Consider the following 15,929-nt stretch of genomic DNA (forward strand, 5'->3'; position numbering starts at 1 on the left):
AAGTAAATTTTGGCTATGAGTTGGTGATCTTTGAACCATTGTCATGTGGGATCAGAAACTAGGTCACCAGGTCAAATCTTTGAGAAAAAATCTTGTTGCTACTGTAGAAGCCTTATGTGTGACCTTATAACTTTTAACTTTAGCCAGCACTGCAGTGAGTATCAGAGTGAAAAGTATCTGAGAATTGGTTTATCTGATTATATTTATCTTTAGCTCGACTTTTCAAAGAAAAAAGAGAGCTTTACTACTCGGCCCGGCGTCGGCATCGACGTCGCCGTCGGTTAAAGTTTGGTATAAAGTCAAATAACTTAAACACTATCAAAAATAATTTACTCAAACTTGGAATACTTCTTTATTGCAACAAGACAAGTGTGTAGGTCAAGCTGCATAACTCCGTTAGCATTATTTTTTTTAGAGTTATGCCTCTTTTTATACTTAGAAAATAAAAAAAATGATTAGTTTTGTGTTAAGGTCCACTTAATTCCTAAAGTATCAAAGCTATTGCTTTCATACTTTCAACTCTTACTAACTATAATAAGGGGACTGTGCAGGCAAAGTTATGTAATTCTGACTTACATTTAGACAGAATTATGGCCCCTTTTATACTTAGAAAATTAGTTTTGTGTTTTGGTCCATGTTACACCTAAAGTATCATAACTAATGCTATAAGACTTGGAACACTCGCATGAGGGGACAGTACAGGACAATTAGCATAACTCTGGTTGGCATTTTGACGGAATTATGGCCCTTTTTTGACTTAATAACTTTGAATATTTTGTTATTTTTTGTTTTATTGCACTTTACTTCTTAAGTATCAAGGCTATTGCTTTCAAACTTCAAATACGTGCTAACTATCATGAGGGTACTGTACACGGCAAGTTGAATTTGGTTTTGACCTTTGCATGACCTTGAATCTCAAGGTCAAATTAATAAATTTTAAAGCGAGACTATACGATTTTGTCAAATATTTATGACTTTATAAAAATGTGTTAAAAACTTAATAATAAACATATATTTTAATATTCATTAAAATAAAAGTTAAGAAGAACATGAATTGTGTCGAAAAATGCGAAATAAGCCAAGTACAGTCGAATTCGCCAGCATGTCTATCAAGCTTGTACGATGTGAATCTAAATTTAGTTTTACGGATCATTTTAATTTCCTGCAACGAGATCTATTCATACCACACATGAACACTAACACCGATCCTATTACAAAGACGAATGCTTCGGTTCTTGTAAGAAAATATGTACGAAATATCTTCGTCACAATTGGCTCGGGGCGCTTATTTGTCTTTGCTGCATTTTATGAAATTCGTCTTCAATGTATAATTTTTCTTTCATATTTTGTGTTTTTGTTACATATTTTTATCAATATATTACAATTTAACACATATTAAGATCGTATAGTCTCGCTTTAAATTGCCGTAACTTCTTTATTAAGGATCAGATTTGATTCATATTTTGACAAAACAACACGTACCTGACATACCACAATGGACTCCACCCAAGCCATCCCTCAAGCCTTTACCCAGAACCCCCCCCCACCCCCCCCTACCCCCCCCCCCCGAAAAAATATTTGTTCTTGTTTTGGAAAAATCATCTAATTATTGACCACAACCCCACATTATTCCCCCCTCTCCACCTCACCACCGCTAGACAAAAATATTTTTTGAAACATAGTGAAAGGTAAATAAATATTTATTTTTAATTTTTTTATTTTTGAAAGTCCGTCCAACCATCCCACTATTGTAATCAAACTTGAAATATAATCTTATTAGTTTGTTTTATGTCTTTACAAATGTTAAATAGATTGTGGAAAACATACCTGAATCGTCTTTAATGTACCACTTCTTTAAAATATAAGCGATCAATATGCTTCAATTATGGTCCTCTTCCAGTCAGAATATGACTATATTTCATTGACCTTATTGAATATAACAAATTCCGCATGATGGCTTACGTTATACTGTCAAGCACTCGAAAAGTCGAGCGCGCTGTTTTCTGACAGTTCTTGTTGTCCATTGCTTTTATTTTACGAAATAATTTTACACATAGTAACAAAAACAAAAATGATCATATATCACATTGATTTGATCATATATCACATTGATTTGAATAACAGTTGCTTTGAAGAATGGAGGCATTCTCTCCCTGCCCAATGCTTTCCTGGGTCCCTGACGACCGCTGGTGCCGACGCACGAAACTCAGTGAGTGGTCACCCTTTGTTGGATCCCAATTTGAATCTCAGCCCAGCCACATTACTTTGTTGCCCGACTGGCTATTGTCAGTAACTTATATTAAAGTGTACACTTAGTGTATGTACAGGTAAAGACACGGTAATAAGGCGATAACCACAACTATTCCGCTCACCGTCAAATATTTTTACTTCTGACAAGAGCACCGTATCCTTCTGACGAAAAGAAACATGGCGGACGAAGCAATATCAGGTAAGTGGGTGACAAAATGTTTTATTTTAAGACACTGCAAAATGATTGCAACTTTCGAAGCAATCTATCGAATTTCTGATCCAATATGTCGTCTATTTACAAGATTACTTAGTCGTGAAATATTTAGCATGACTTTGAAATAGTGTTTACAAAAAGTCGTGTCGCGCTCGACACCATTCGTACTTGAAAAAAATGTAATAATCAGATGATTGTCGATGTGTCAGACCTGATGTGACAGACTTAAATCATTATATAAATAAAAAGAACATGCCATACGAACCTGTTTGTTTCAATATATGTTAAAGGCCTAATCGTTTGGAGAAAAAAAGCATCACTTACATAAATATTGATGCACCGCGCAACAATGATTGTAAACACCGTATTTATATTCCGTGTTACTGAAATTCGTGGCACCGCTAACTCCTGCACATGGTTTAAAATGATAAGCAAGAACGAGCCATCGCTAGCTGAATTTGTTAACGATAATCTTTCATTCATAAAAGTTACATGTCCCAGAATTGATATTGAAAATGATGGCATGCTTGCACCAAAAAAAGGTTCACCGGGATCGATTGGCTTGCTTTCCAGTACGTGGAGGGCACATGTTTAAGTCTCTTGTTTCAATTTATCTATATTGTTGTGGTAAAATACAAGCATTATTGATAATTATTATTTATTGATTTCAGATTCATGATCAGTAAAAAAGATGTCCAGCTACGATTATGGAAAGGTATAAGCAAATGTTGGTGTAAAAACTTACCGAAAGAAATAATAAATTTATTTATGTATAGAGTGTACAAAGTGCTGTTGCATTGGATAAATTTACTGAAATATGAATTTGGTGGTTGTGGCAAAAACCAAAGATATATACCAAAGATGCTCTCCACTACTTATATCAGAAAAAAAGAGGTTACAATTATAAAAAAAAAACTTTTTTGACACTGTCTATAGAAGCTTGTGAGTGTTTGTTTCCATATACAACAACAACAACATTTATTTCGGCAATTAAGCTACAAATAAGCTTCTAGCCTACAATTAGATAAAGCAAATGGTAATTCTTCAGGTAAAGATTGCTGTGATTGTAAGTTGAATACAGAGGAAGAAAGATATTAGTATTACAGGTCAAAGATCGTGAATGCAATGTTAGTGCTTGATGGTCATTAAATATTTATTTGTTAACATAAACATAATATACCGAAATCGCTTTTTGGTATATTGAGCAAACTATTTAGAATATATAAATATTACAATAGTGCATGCTTTTTGCATAATGAGAAAACTATTTTTACTATCGATATAGTAAAACCAATATTTCACATATACAATGTAGTATTAATGGTACCAATATTTCACATATACAGCATAGTATAAATGGTACATGTTATCGATGAAAAATGTTGACTAATGTACATATATATACATTAACATAGTAAAACTAGTATTTCACATACACTCTCAACAAATAAAATGATGTATGTTATCGATGCGAAAAGTTGAATAATGTACATATATACAGACAATTAGTTAAGTCAATTAGTAATTCAATTTTCATTGACGTTTGAAGCAATGATAATTATTTTTTTTTTGTCAGAAAGTTACATGCTTACGAGTTCTTCTCTTAGTCTACTTGCATCGTAAATATATTTGCAATTTGAAGAAGTTCACATTTATTTGTAGTTGACATGAGCGATTTAAATTTGGTTAATGTTGGCCATCTACAGTAATATGATTTGAAGTATTTTCTTCTTAGATGTGAGTATAGTGGGCATGTTAACATGAAGTGATATTCGTTTTCTATTAAATTTGTACAACATATTTTGCATTTTCGTTCTGCTCCCTCTATATTATAGTAACGTCCTTGTTCAATTTCTAGATTATGCGATGATAGTCTGAATTTACTTAGTGCTATTCTATATTTATTTTGTTTGATTATGTGCAAATACGGTTCAAATTCAAATTTAGTTTTAAACATACAATATGTGCTAAGTCTGCCAGATTGATTAATGTTACTTAACCAATTTTGTTTAAATTGATCTAATATTCTAATTGTTATGCTCTCTAATGATATAGTAATACGTTCTTGATTAATCCATAAATTTGTTAACCCTAATTGTTCTAACATTTCCTTTATTTGTGACGCCCAATTGTTTTTGTTATAATTGATTCCGTTGTCGGCGTCGTTTTTCAATAGGAGATAAACTTGTTTTAGAATACTATTTTCATTTAAATTTAAGATTTTTATCCAATATCGGAACATAATAATTTTTCTGTGTTCATGCATCGGGATCCTACCTAGTTCTCCGTATAATCCTACAAGATTGGTTGATGTTTTTACACACAATAATTTGCGTAAAAATTTTGAATGTATTAGTTCTATGTCTTTTGCCATATGATTACCCCAAACTTCAGCAGAATAATTGAGAATTGGGGATATTAATACATCAAATAATTTGAGTTTCTCTTTTAATTTAAATTCATATTGATTGAACACGGAAAATAATTTATGCATAGCTTTTGATGCGTGTTCTGAGATGTTCTTTTGAGTTCTGTTCCAGTTTCCGTTTTTAAAGAAATTGACCCCTAAGTATTTGAAGGAATTGACAATTTCGAGCTTTTCGTTGTTTAAGAAGAAATCTATATTCGTATATCTGGTGCTTCTTTCAAATATCATGATTTTTGTTTTTAAGGTGTTTATCTTTAATTTCCATGTATTGCAGTATATCTCAATGTCCTTTAGCATAGATTGTAACGCGGCGGGTGAAGTCGCAAATAAAACTTGATCGTCTGCATAGAGTATTAGAAATAACTTTATTTCATTGATGGAAAATACATTGTCGATATTCGAATTGATATTGTTTAATATATCGTTCACGAACATCATAAACAGTAGCGATGAGCCGCAGTCACCTTGTTTTACTCCTTGGTGTGAGTATAGGATATCCGATAGCGAATTATTGTTTTTCACTACAGATCTGACCGTGGAATACATCGCTTTAATAGCATTGATAATTTTCGTGCTTATATTTTGTGAAGTGAGTTTTTGCCATAAGAATGGAAGATTGATTTTATCGTAGCATTTTTCATAATCGATAAAGGCACTATATAATTTATGTCCACTATGAATGACTTTTGCTATTATAGCTTGTAATAGGAAAATGCAGTCAGTAGTGCTTTTTCCTTTTTGGTAACCAAACTGATTTTTAATTATAGTTTCGTTTTTTTCTGTCCATTTTGTAAGTCGGTTGAAAATAATTTGCGAATATATCTTGGCAAGAATGTTGTTTAATGTTATACCTCTATAGTTTTTAGATGAATTCGGGTCACCCCCTTTAAATATAGGTACAATGTAACCTAGTCCCCAGCTTTCTGGATACTCGGCGTTGTTGAACAATTTGTTATAAAGTGTGTAGAGGTACGGAGATATGATATCAAATGCGTTTTTTATAAGTTCTGCTGATATTTCATCTGGTCCACACGCTTTGTTGTTTTGTTGTTTAAACACTGCTTGATGTATTTCATTTAAGGTTATTTCGCAGTCTAAATCTGCATCGTTAATTAATGTATTTTCTGCATTTTCGTTATTAAAATTTTCATTTGTGGGTTGCGTTTCCCCTAATAGATTATTGAAATGTTCAAATAGGTCCGTTATCTGCAGATTGTTTTTCTTTTTCTTTTTATTTGTGTAGCTTTGTTTAACTGTCTTCCAAAATTTTCTAGGCTGGGATTTAGCAATATTTTCGAGTTTTTTGCCTTGGTTGATTTTATAAAGATATTTGGCTCTATTTCTAATTTTATTATACATAGTTCTCCGTTGTGAAAAATGAATTCTGTTTTCGTCTGATTTACAACGGTTGAATACATTTCGTGCATTATTGAATTCGCGTTTCGATTCATGACACTCTTTGTTAAACCACGGTGGTTTTTGCTGTGTACTGCGATTATGTGAATTCAGATTACCCCCTTTAAACGATTTACTAAAAACTCGCGTTACTTGCTCATGCATGAAGTTCGTGAGCAGATTTACCTGATCGACCGTACCCATGCTAGCTAAATCACGAAGTTTATGTAAATTTGCATTTAATGATTCTCGATAGACGTGAATTAAAGACATTACAGCGCGGTCTGTTTTAACAAGTTCTAAAGGGTTCGAATCATATATAGTTATTTCCGTCAAGTATTACAAAACAATTGAAAAACCAAATATTTTCAAAGTATATTGTAATATTCAGCACCCGGAGAAAATGTCTCCTATTCTTTTTTTTGTTTTGTTCAAACATAAATTTGAACGTCTCTTCCTTCTAAAAGAAAAAAATCAGAATAAAGTGGTGCCAAAAAATCATAAAGATGTGGCGCTTTTACGGACATTTTTGAGCGGTGTTCATAATTCTATAATGTCAGTGTTGAGCGGTGCATACTTGCTAACACGTGTAAATGTAAAAATCACAGTCCTATTCAATAAAGCATGCCATGTAATGTACATTGATTCTTTTTCCATAAAATACCGTTTAACAAAAAATTGTTGGTTTAAAATGTTTAAAATCTTCAAAAAATACGATTTTTTTGCGTCATGAAAGTCACTTCTTTCACGACATGCTCAAATTGTTTTCACGATTTTGAAGTTAATAGCGACTGAAATTTGATGCGGTAATCGGCAATTATAAGTAAAGTGTATACTTTGTTCGATGGAATATCTTTTTATTACCAACTTACCTTCTTTTCTCTTTTTTCTTTCATTTCTGGACAAAAAGTTTGCGGCCATGTTTTGACAGAAGGATACGGTGCTCTTGTCAGAAGTATAATAGTTCGACGATGAGCGGAAAAGTTGTGGTATTCGCCCTATCACCGTGAAACAGCCTTTGCTTTTTAGCAGTGAAATTCGCAAGCAATTGCCATGTATTCTGAAGAAATTTATAAGAAATGTATATTCCCAAAAATGTCTATGTATTCTCAAAAAATGTCAAGAAATCTTGAGGCAAATGTCGATATGCATTCAAGAAATTAAAAAAAAAATATTTATTCTTTAGAAATTCTAAAAACTGTGCATATATTATTTACAAATTAAAAAAAAATTGTCCATATATTCTTTAGAAATATTTGAAAAAAAATGGGCGTATATTCTTTAGAAATTTTTAAAATTATGTCAATGTATTCTTTAGAAGTTCTCAAAGCAAGTCTATATATTCTTAAGAAATTCTAAAGAAATACCCATATATCCCAAGAAACTCCCAAGATTGAGAAATGTCAATACTGGTCCACGAACAATAGCCAAAGAGGACCAATAACTGAAAAACCAGTACAATTTTATACAAACTGTTCATACTTGCCAAAAAAAACTTCATATATATATTCCTGCGTGTTCTATAAATTAACACATGTTTATATAAGGTATGTATAACAATATAGGGTTAAATCGCTTTTGTGTCATACTTTCATGGCTATGGATTTCTGTTAACAAGTATTCATGGGCAGATATTCAACATGTGGGAGGCCAGTTATGGGTTCAACATTTCATTGTAACCATTAAATTTAAGAACACACAATTGCTGCTAATAATTATCAGTTATTTTAATGTTGTTATATTTTTTACATGTCCGCAGTTATGATATGTGATTATTGTTCATTGAAACTGCAAAATTGTCACATAGCTACTTGTAGGGTGGAAATAGCAGTTGCACTGATTGTCCGTGGGGCATTTTGTTTTTATTGAGTTTGTTATGCAAAGCTTTCATATATTAAGCTTATTGTTGGTATGTGAGTCCACCTTCATGACATACAGATGATGTGTGGATTTCGTTCCGGTCCATTAATTTTGTCGAAGTTATGGGCCTTAGTCTTTGAAATTTTCTCTATAATAACTGTGTTCCAGATTTTTTTCTCTTGCTGTTTATTTAACTAGTAAATGGATGCAGATTTGCACATGATTATCCAATACTAAATTTATTTGCATATGAGTACATATACAAGTACATATGAGATATTGGAAATAAACGAATGCATTATTTATTTTGGCATCTTAAAAAAAATCATTTTTGATACTCCATTTTGACGATATGGCATAAACGAGTGGTGTTATGTCAGGCCTTTTCAAATATTCACTAATTCACTTGACATAACATAGAGAACGTGTATTAAATAGAAAGAATCAACACTAGCCTCTTTGCAGTTTCATGTCATACGGCAGCCTATTTACAAATAAGATAGATAAAGAGCTCAATTTCATTCGGCTATTGGTCCTCAACCAGTATTTTCAATTGACATTCACAAGAAAAGTCCCTACATTCTTAAAAAATATCTTAAGAAATCAGATATTATCAAAAGACATCCATGTATTCCTTATCAAATCCTTCTCCCCGAAAATCTGCATGTGTTTGCTGCAGACAGGTGGGCACAGTACCGTACATACCGGAACTGCCTGTGCACACAGAGGGCATAATCAACTATTACCAGACACTGAGTCATATACGAGGTCTCCACACTTCACCTACTGGACTGAAGTCCACGTCTCTGGTGCTGGATATACATGAGCCTTGCTCGGCAGGGCCGGATAAAGCTGTTTTGGGGCCCAAGGCTGCACATGATACGGGGGCCCCCTTCCCTCTGGTCCCCTTCTGTATATTAAAAATCATACGTTTGATACTACAACTAGGAAGATGAGAAAAGTTGCATTTGTACACAGTTGACAGTTACATTATATATATATATATATATATATATATATATATATATATATATATATATATATATATATATATATATATATATATATAGCAATTTGCCAAAACTAGTTACACAATATATTACAATTGTATTAACTGAATTTAACTTACATGTAACAGTTCCAGCCTATTAGTTTTTTCTACGACACTGGCCATAGTCATCGGTCACCTGTTTGACGTCTAGTTCTCGGAGGACTTAACATTCAATAGACAGTAGCCCCAATGCTGTCAACCTTTCCTGACTCATGGTGTTCCAAAGATAGTTTTTCACACGTGATAATGTTGAAAATGACCTCCTACCTTGACAGTTATAAACTGGAATTGTTAAGTATATTCGTTCAGCGATGGCAATGTTTTGAAAAGTTGTCTGTATTGACCCCCACCTAACAGCAGCAGTTCACTCTTGTGGGTGATGTTTCTGTCTTGGTCCGCTTCGGATGGCTTTGAACTGAACGAACTGGTCAACAGAAGACGCCTCAATGTCATCTGGATAAAATTCGACCAGATGCGTTGCACATTTCCGTAATCATCCAAGTTGAGCGACTCAAACTCTGTCATGAAACCAAACAATTTGTGAAGACCAGAATATGCGCTCAATCGATTGCGAAGTTCAACAGTGAGACAATCAACTATGCTGTAGAATGTGTAAATTAGAAAATGGTCGCGTGCACTTAGCTCCGTATTCGCAGATGGTGTCGTACTCTCGTCACAAAATAGTGACCACCGTTTCTTACGCTTATTCGCAACCTTATATTCGTTGATTGCAACAAACGCTTCGGCATTCTCTTCAATGTCTTCAAACGTGTCCAGATGGTGGCATGACCATACGGACAAGTCGTATAATAAACAAAGAAACTAATAGTTCTGAATAAATATACAACACGGAAAGAAAATTGAAAGCATAGTAAATCAAAGCAAACTAAACGGCTACAATTCGATTTACATCGGGAAACTGTTAAAATCACAAAGATTTGTTTTACTGCAATCCCGATAGAGTGGTTAAATGGCGTAATAAAGAAAGATCATACATTGGGAAACTGGCCTGTAGTTGGGGGCCCCTTAAAATTCGGGGGCCCAAGGCTGCAGCCTTGTTAGCCTAGTGGTTAATCCGGCCCTGTTGCTCGGTGAAAAAAAATGGTTCAATGCATGTGCGTAAAGTGTCGTCGCAGATTAGCCTGTACAGTCCACGCAGGCTATTCGCGGACAGCACTATTATTGTAGGGTATTACTTGTATAAATAAAGACTGTTCTTGATGACTGTGAGCTCATTGGTAACGATTTCTACTGTGGGAACATTGTTTAGATGTCACCAAAAGACACCAAGCACTGGTTCTACATAAAAACGGACTTGAGAGTGTTTCAAATCAGGCTTCCGATGCAATTTAGCTTAAATAAGTTGGTTAAAATTAACTTAAGTTTTGTTCAATGCCAGACCTCTTTCAAACGCAAGTTCAGCCTTCAAAGATGTTTGACGTACTGAAAGAGGACTTTGAAGGCTGGCTAATAGCTAGCGTGGTAATAGCGATGCTAGTGGCCTCATTCATCACCCAGAAACTGGCTGCCAGAAAGCCCTGAGTCGACAGTGGATGTGAGGGGACAGAGCTGTGGGACTTGGTATGTGAGCGGTAAGAGTTGTGGAACTTGGCATCACTAGTCTGGTTGCAGGTTGCTGTGCTCATTGTCCATTGTCTGACTGAAGTGCATAATGTGAAATCAGAGTTGCGGGACTCGGATCTCTGCTCTCAGTTGCAGACAGCTGGAAATCTTAGCACAATATTCTGTCCTTTAATTCCTTTAACTATTTTTTTCACAAAATAATGTAGTTTACAAAAAAACGTGTTTATATTTTTTGCTTGTATGATTTCTCCTTTCAACGATAAATATGTCTTGTGTAGATCATGTAAATGAAGTAATTTCTTATTTTGATATTGAAACCACAATACGTTGCTTTTTTAATGTTTTTGAAGATCTTTATTTCTGATCAATATAGCGTTATAGTTTTTTATGACAGACTTTTTTTTTTCACTTTCAAAGCCATAAGAGCACTGCTCCTATTGGCTGACTTTGTTTCATGAATTGATTGTATTTATATTAAAAGCTCTGATGGTGGGTGGTGCAGTGAACAACAGGGTCAATAATGTCAGTGATAGACTGCGTGTACTGATCATTAATTGATCACAGTTGAGTACATATGTGTCTTGTTCTGAGAAAACTGGGCTTAATTCATGTGCGTAAAGTGTCGTCCCAGCTTAGCCTGTGCAGTCCGTACAGGCTAATCAGGGACGACACTTTGCGCTTGTATGGTATTTTTAGTTTCAAGGAAGTCCCTCCTTACCGAAAATCAAGTTTAGGCGGAAAGTGTCGTCCCTGATTAGCCTGTGCGGACTGCACAGGCTAATCTGGGACGACACTTTACGCACATGAATTAAGCCCAGTTTTCTCAGAACAAGACACATGTTAATTTTGAAATAAGAAAAATTAACCGCAGTGTCTTCTCAATATGAATTAATTTTTTTCCTTTAAATGAAATATCACGTTACGAAATATTTTCTTGTTTATTTTTTAGCATGACTTCATATAAATGTAATAAATATTTATATCCAGAAATGTTGGCTTATGTTAGCAATGTTACATATTGTTGCAATTACAGAATTAGTTGAAAAACGTTTTGGTAACTTTATATAATGCATATATCGTTATCAATACCTTAAACAGTTATATGTTTATTTTAGAATTTTTGGCAAGATGCTATTATAACTATTGCCTCTGTTAAAGATTAACATTTACAATTAATTATCATCAAATACACTTTTCTTTTTTAAGTGACCATGCACTGCTAATTCTGATATTTTGTTTAAAATACTTCAAACTTATTCCAAAATACTTTGTGTTTGTGGAATAAGACTAATATCATTTTAATTTGTGTAACGTGAAAGGTAGTTGTTATAGTACTTTGAAATGAACTCCATGTATATGATTAATCAGTGTTGTGTGAATTTATCACTGACAATTATAATATGATTATTTCTTGTATATTTATTTGAAACACATTTGCTATTCATGTACCCTAAATTTGGTCAACAGACTGTATTTGATTAGTCTCCCTTTAATCATATACCTGACTTGTGTTCTCATGCCCTCGATCAACTTTTATAATAATGCAGTTGTGGGAAATATTGATGTTGACACTAGTTTATCTGCAACAGACCTCAAAGCACACATTAACTACAATCCATACACATTTTAGTGATTGTCTGGGGTTTCTTACTAAAATGGTGTTACATTAAATATAAGTATTCTTCAGGGGAAAAAACTACAGGTATAACCTCTGTAAGCATGCAGGATTAAAACTCTGTATATTTGTGTATGCATAGCCTGAACTATTTTAAGAATGAACTAACTAAAGTGTATAGAACACTTTGTCCTTCCTTTAGATGTTGTCCAAATGAAGATGTCATCAGTGCTCAAAGCATCTATTCCTATGGTAAAGTATGAGGCTGTCTTTATAATAGAGATATATCAATAAACATTTGTTGATAGTTCTCTGTTTTTACCAACTGATTCTTAGCATAAGGGAAAGAATGAAAAATATTTTTATTAAAGTAACTTTCTAAAAATTAATAATATGTATACTCTAATTTGAAAGTCGACACTTCTATCATTTGATAGTCGACACTTCAACTGACGACAGCCTACTTTTGAATGGTCTGATTTTAACCTAATTGACCAAGTTAGGCTGCATCTTAACAAACTCTGAAGCAATGTATTTGGTCTAAGTCAATTCTGTATGCTTAACTCAAAGAATGCGTTGGTGAATAGGGGCCTTTGTTGTAATTTCAAATGCATGTTCATTTCATTGCAAATTCTTATTTATTGTGCAATAAATGTTGTTCATCACATTTGACTTCTAATGTATTTGTTTTGTTTTCAAATCTTGTTGAGATACTAGCATGTATTTATGAAATCTTTGCTAATTGAATTTTGATCTTGGTCACATCTGGGTTTCTTACAAGGTATACATAGTACAATTCCAAATAAGACACATACGTTTCAAGTGCATGATTATTTGCTGAAATGTTCAAGTATACATTTAAATTAATCCCGGTAATCAGATTATAAAAAAGCTAGTTTGATCAATTATTGCTAGAGCATGCTTGCTTATTGATAAAAAATAACATAAGTAAAGAAAACATTAAATCTTATCATATCCGGTGTTATTCTGAAATTTGCTGACCTCTTAATCATGGGTCATGTATTACTCTTTGATAACATTGTTAACAATTCATATATACATTTTGTATAAAGTGTTGCTTGTATATGTCATTACAAACCAGCTCACACCCGTGTGCCCATATGTATCGTATCACGATTATAATGCTTTCATGTCGCAAACTACAATTCTCTGTTGTTATTGAATATTAATATACGAAATTTATTCCATTGAAGAAACTACAGAGGTGGTAAGCACGTGATAGTCAAGAATACGACGTCCGTGCTGATACCGTTTTTTTGCCGTTTTTTTAACCCTTTATAATTTGTGTTAAGTTTTCGAATGCCGCTCATTTTTCATCCATATCAATGCTAGAAGTAATAAATAAAAAAAGAGAATCTTTTGATGATATAGTATACTAGGTTGCGACAAACATGTAGGCCATTTAAGGCCCTGAACCATACTCATTCCGATTTAGATAGGTTAGAGTTGCGTACATACATGTATATGTTCTGATCGATTTTTGGGAAACGTTAACCGTTGTCTTGGATAGCAAATGAACTTCTCTGTAAACGTCATTACCCTGGTATTCTATTTACCCTATCAATTTTGTTACTGTTTACGTCCTAATTTTCAAAACAAACAAATGGAAATGACAAAAACACGTAAAACAAATCACGTCGTAAAAAAAGTCAATACAATGGGTTATTATACACCACGCAAGTTTACCGATAATTTACCGGTACGTCTGGTGATGGGACAAATTGAGGTAGTGTAACCGTTTAAAGAGAAATTTAAAGCATAAATAACTTTTCACTTTCAGTGTGTATGTGTATGTCGCACGTCAAGATGGAACCAGATGGGGCTTATTGTTGCACGTTTGGTTAGTAACATGGTGAATGTATGTTGGTTGTGTATGACCCACGTCATGAAAAAAAGGTCTTATGCAATATGCGGCTAACGTTAGCGCAGTCTGGACAGGAGCTGCCCTTGCTGATTTTGAAACCACGAAAGCTAGCGGACAGGGCAGCTCCTGGCTAGGCTGCGCTGGTCACATAAGAACAATGTTCATATGGCTCTGTTAAGTACAAGCATTGAAATGCATGTCAGTATCGATTTAAACATGGACGATTCATGACTTGCAAACAACTGGAACATATATGATTTCATAATTCAGAATAGACTATATGTCTGAATGAATTTAGTTTGTAAAGTGTTGTTTATAAACGGATGCCGTAATAAAAGATTAATAATATAAAATATGGCATGTTATATTTCTGACCAAATCAACTTTACGTATTCACAGGGCTATACATTTAAGACCCATGTGAAAAGGTTGGTAAAAAAATCGGTATATTTAAATAAATTGTGTAAACATGTTAGTTATTTTATTTCATCTTATGCTATGTATTTTTATTTTGTTATTAATTAATTGCATCGTTTCTGTTAATTAACGCTTACGACGATTTTGGACCACTTTCGTAAAAGAGAGCAAAGGCGGAGGGATATAGAATTGGCGTTTTCCGACCGTCCGAATGTTACAAACCTTTAGGGCTATACCTCAGAAACGATTTAAGATATCAACTTGAAACTTCTTTGGTGTATAGATATCAATGAGGAGAAGTGCCATGTACACGAACCATAACCATACACCTTCTTTAATAAGGGTTATAGCCCGTTGTTGTTTCTTATGTAACTTTTCAGGGCTTTATCGCAGATACCATGCAAGACTTCGACATGAAACGTCACGGTTGTATTGAGATTAATGATGACAAGTGCCATGCTGAAGAATCACAAACCTTCACTTTCTTAAGAGTTATTGTCGGTTTTTGCTTTTGTATGATGGAACTTTCCCGAGCTATATTTGAGATGAATTACAACATTTTAATATCAAACTTGGGTGTGTAAAAATCAATGGGAAGAAGTGCCATTCACAAGACTCATAACCATACACTTTCCTAATTAAGAGTTATTGCCCGTTGTTATGTTTGAATGATGCAACTTTACAAGGCTTTGACTCAGATACGCTACAGGATTTTAACATCAAACTTCATGGGTGTAAAGATATTAATGAGGAGACTTGCAATGCATAAAAACAGTTACCCTAAACTTAATTTGTTATATGATTATACCGTATATCAAGGGGGTTGCACTAATCCATAAACACAATTTATTTGGCGGGGGATATCAGTTCAGCGTATTTGCTTGTTTACCTTCGGGGTCGGCGATTTTGCTGTATCCGTGTTGGGATGAGAAACAAGGAAGATTTTAAGCCTCTGACGATGAGCTTAGTATTTTAGCCGGCTAGCCCCAGACTTTAATCTTGTTTTGCGAGTGTAAATGTTACATGAATGTATTATTGATTCATTCGTTTGTTCGATTAACATTGTCGGAGTTTTTATTCTTATTTTTCTATTCTGCTTTAAAAACAAAATAACTGCTTGGACCATTTAGCTATTGGCTACTGTGTGTCAAAAGGAGCAAACGTCTCAAGAAAGTAAATAATGACCCACTGTCACACACACGCAAACAACAGCGCACTCGATTTCTGTTT

This window comes from Dreissena polymorpha, chromosome 5, assembly GCF_020536995.1.
Source record: "Dreissena polymorpha isolate Duluth1 chromosome 5, UMN_Dpol_1.0, whole genome shotgun sequence".
Classification (NCBI taxonomy): Eukaryota; Metazoa; Mollusca; class Bivalvia; order Myida; family Dreissenidae; genus Dreissena; species Dreissena polymorpha.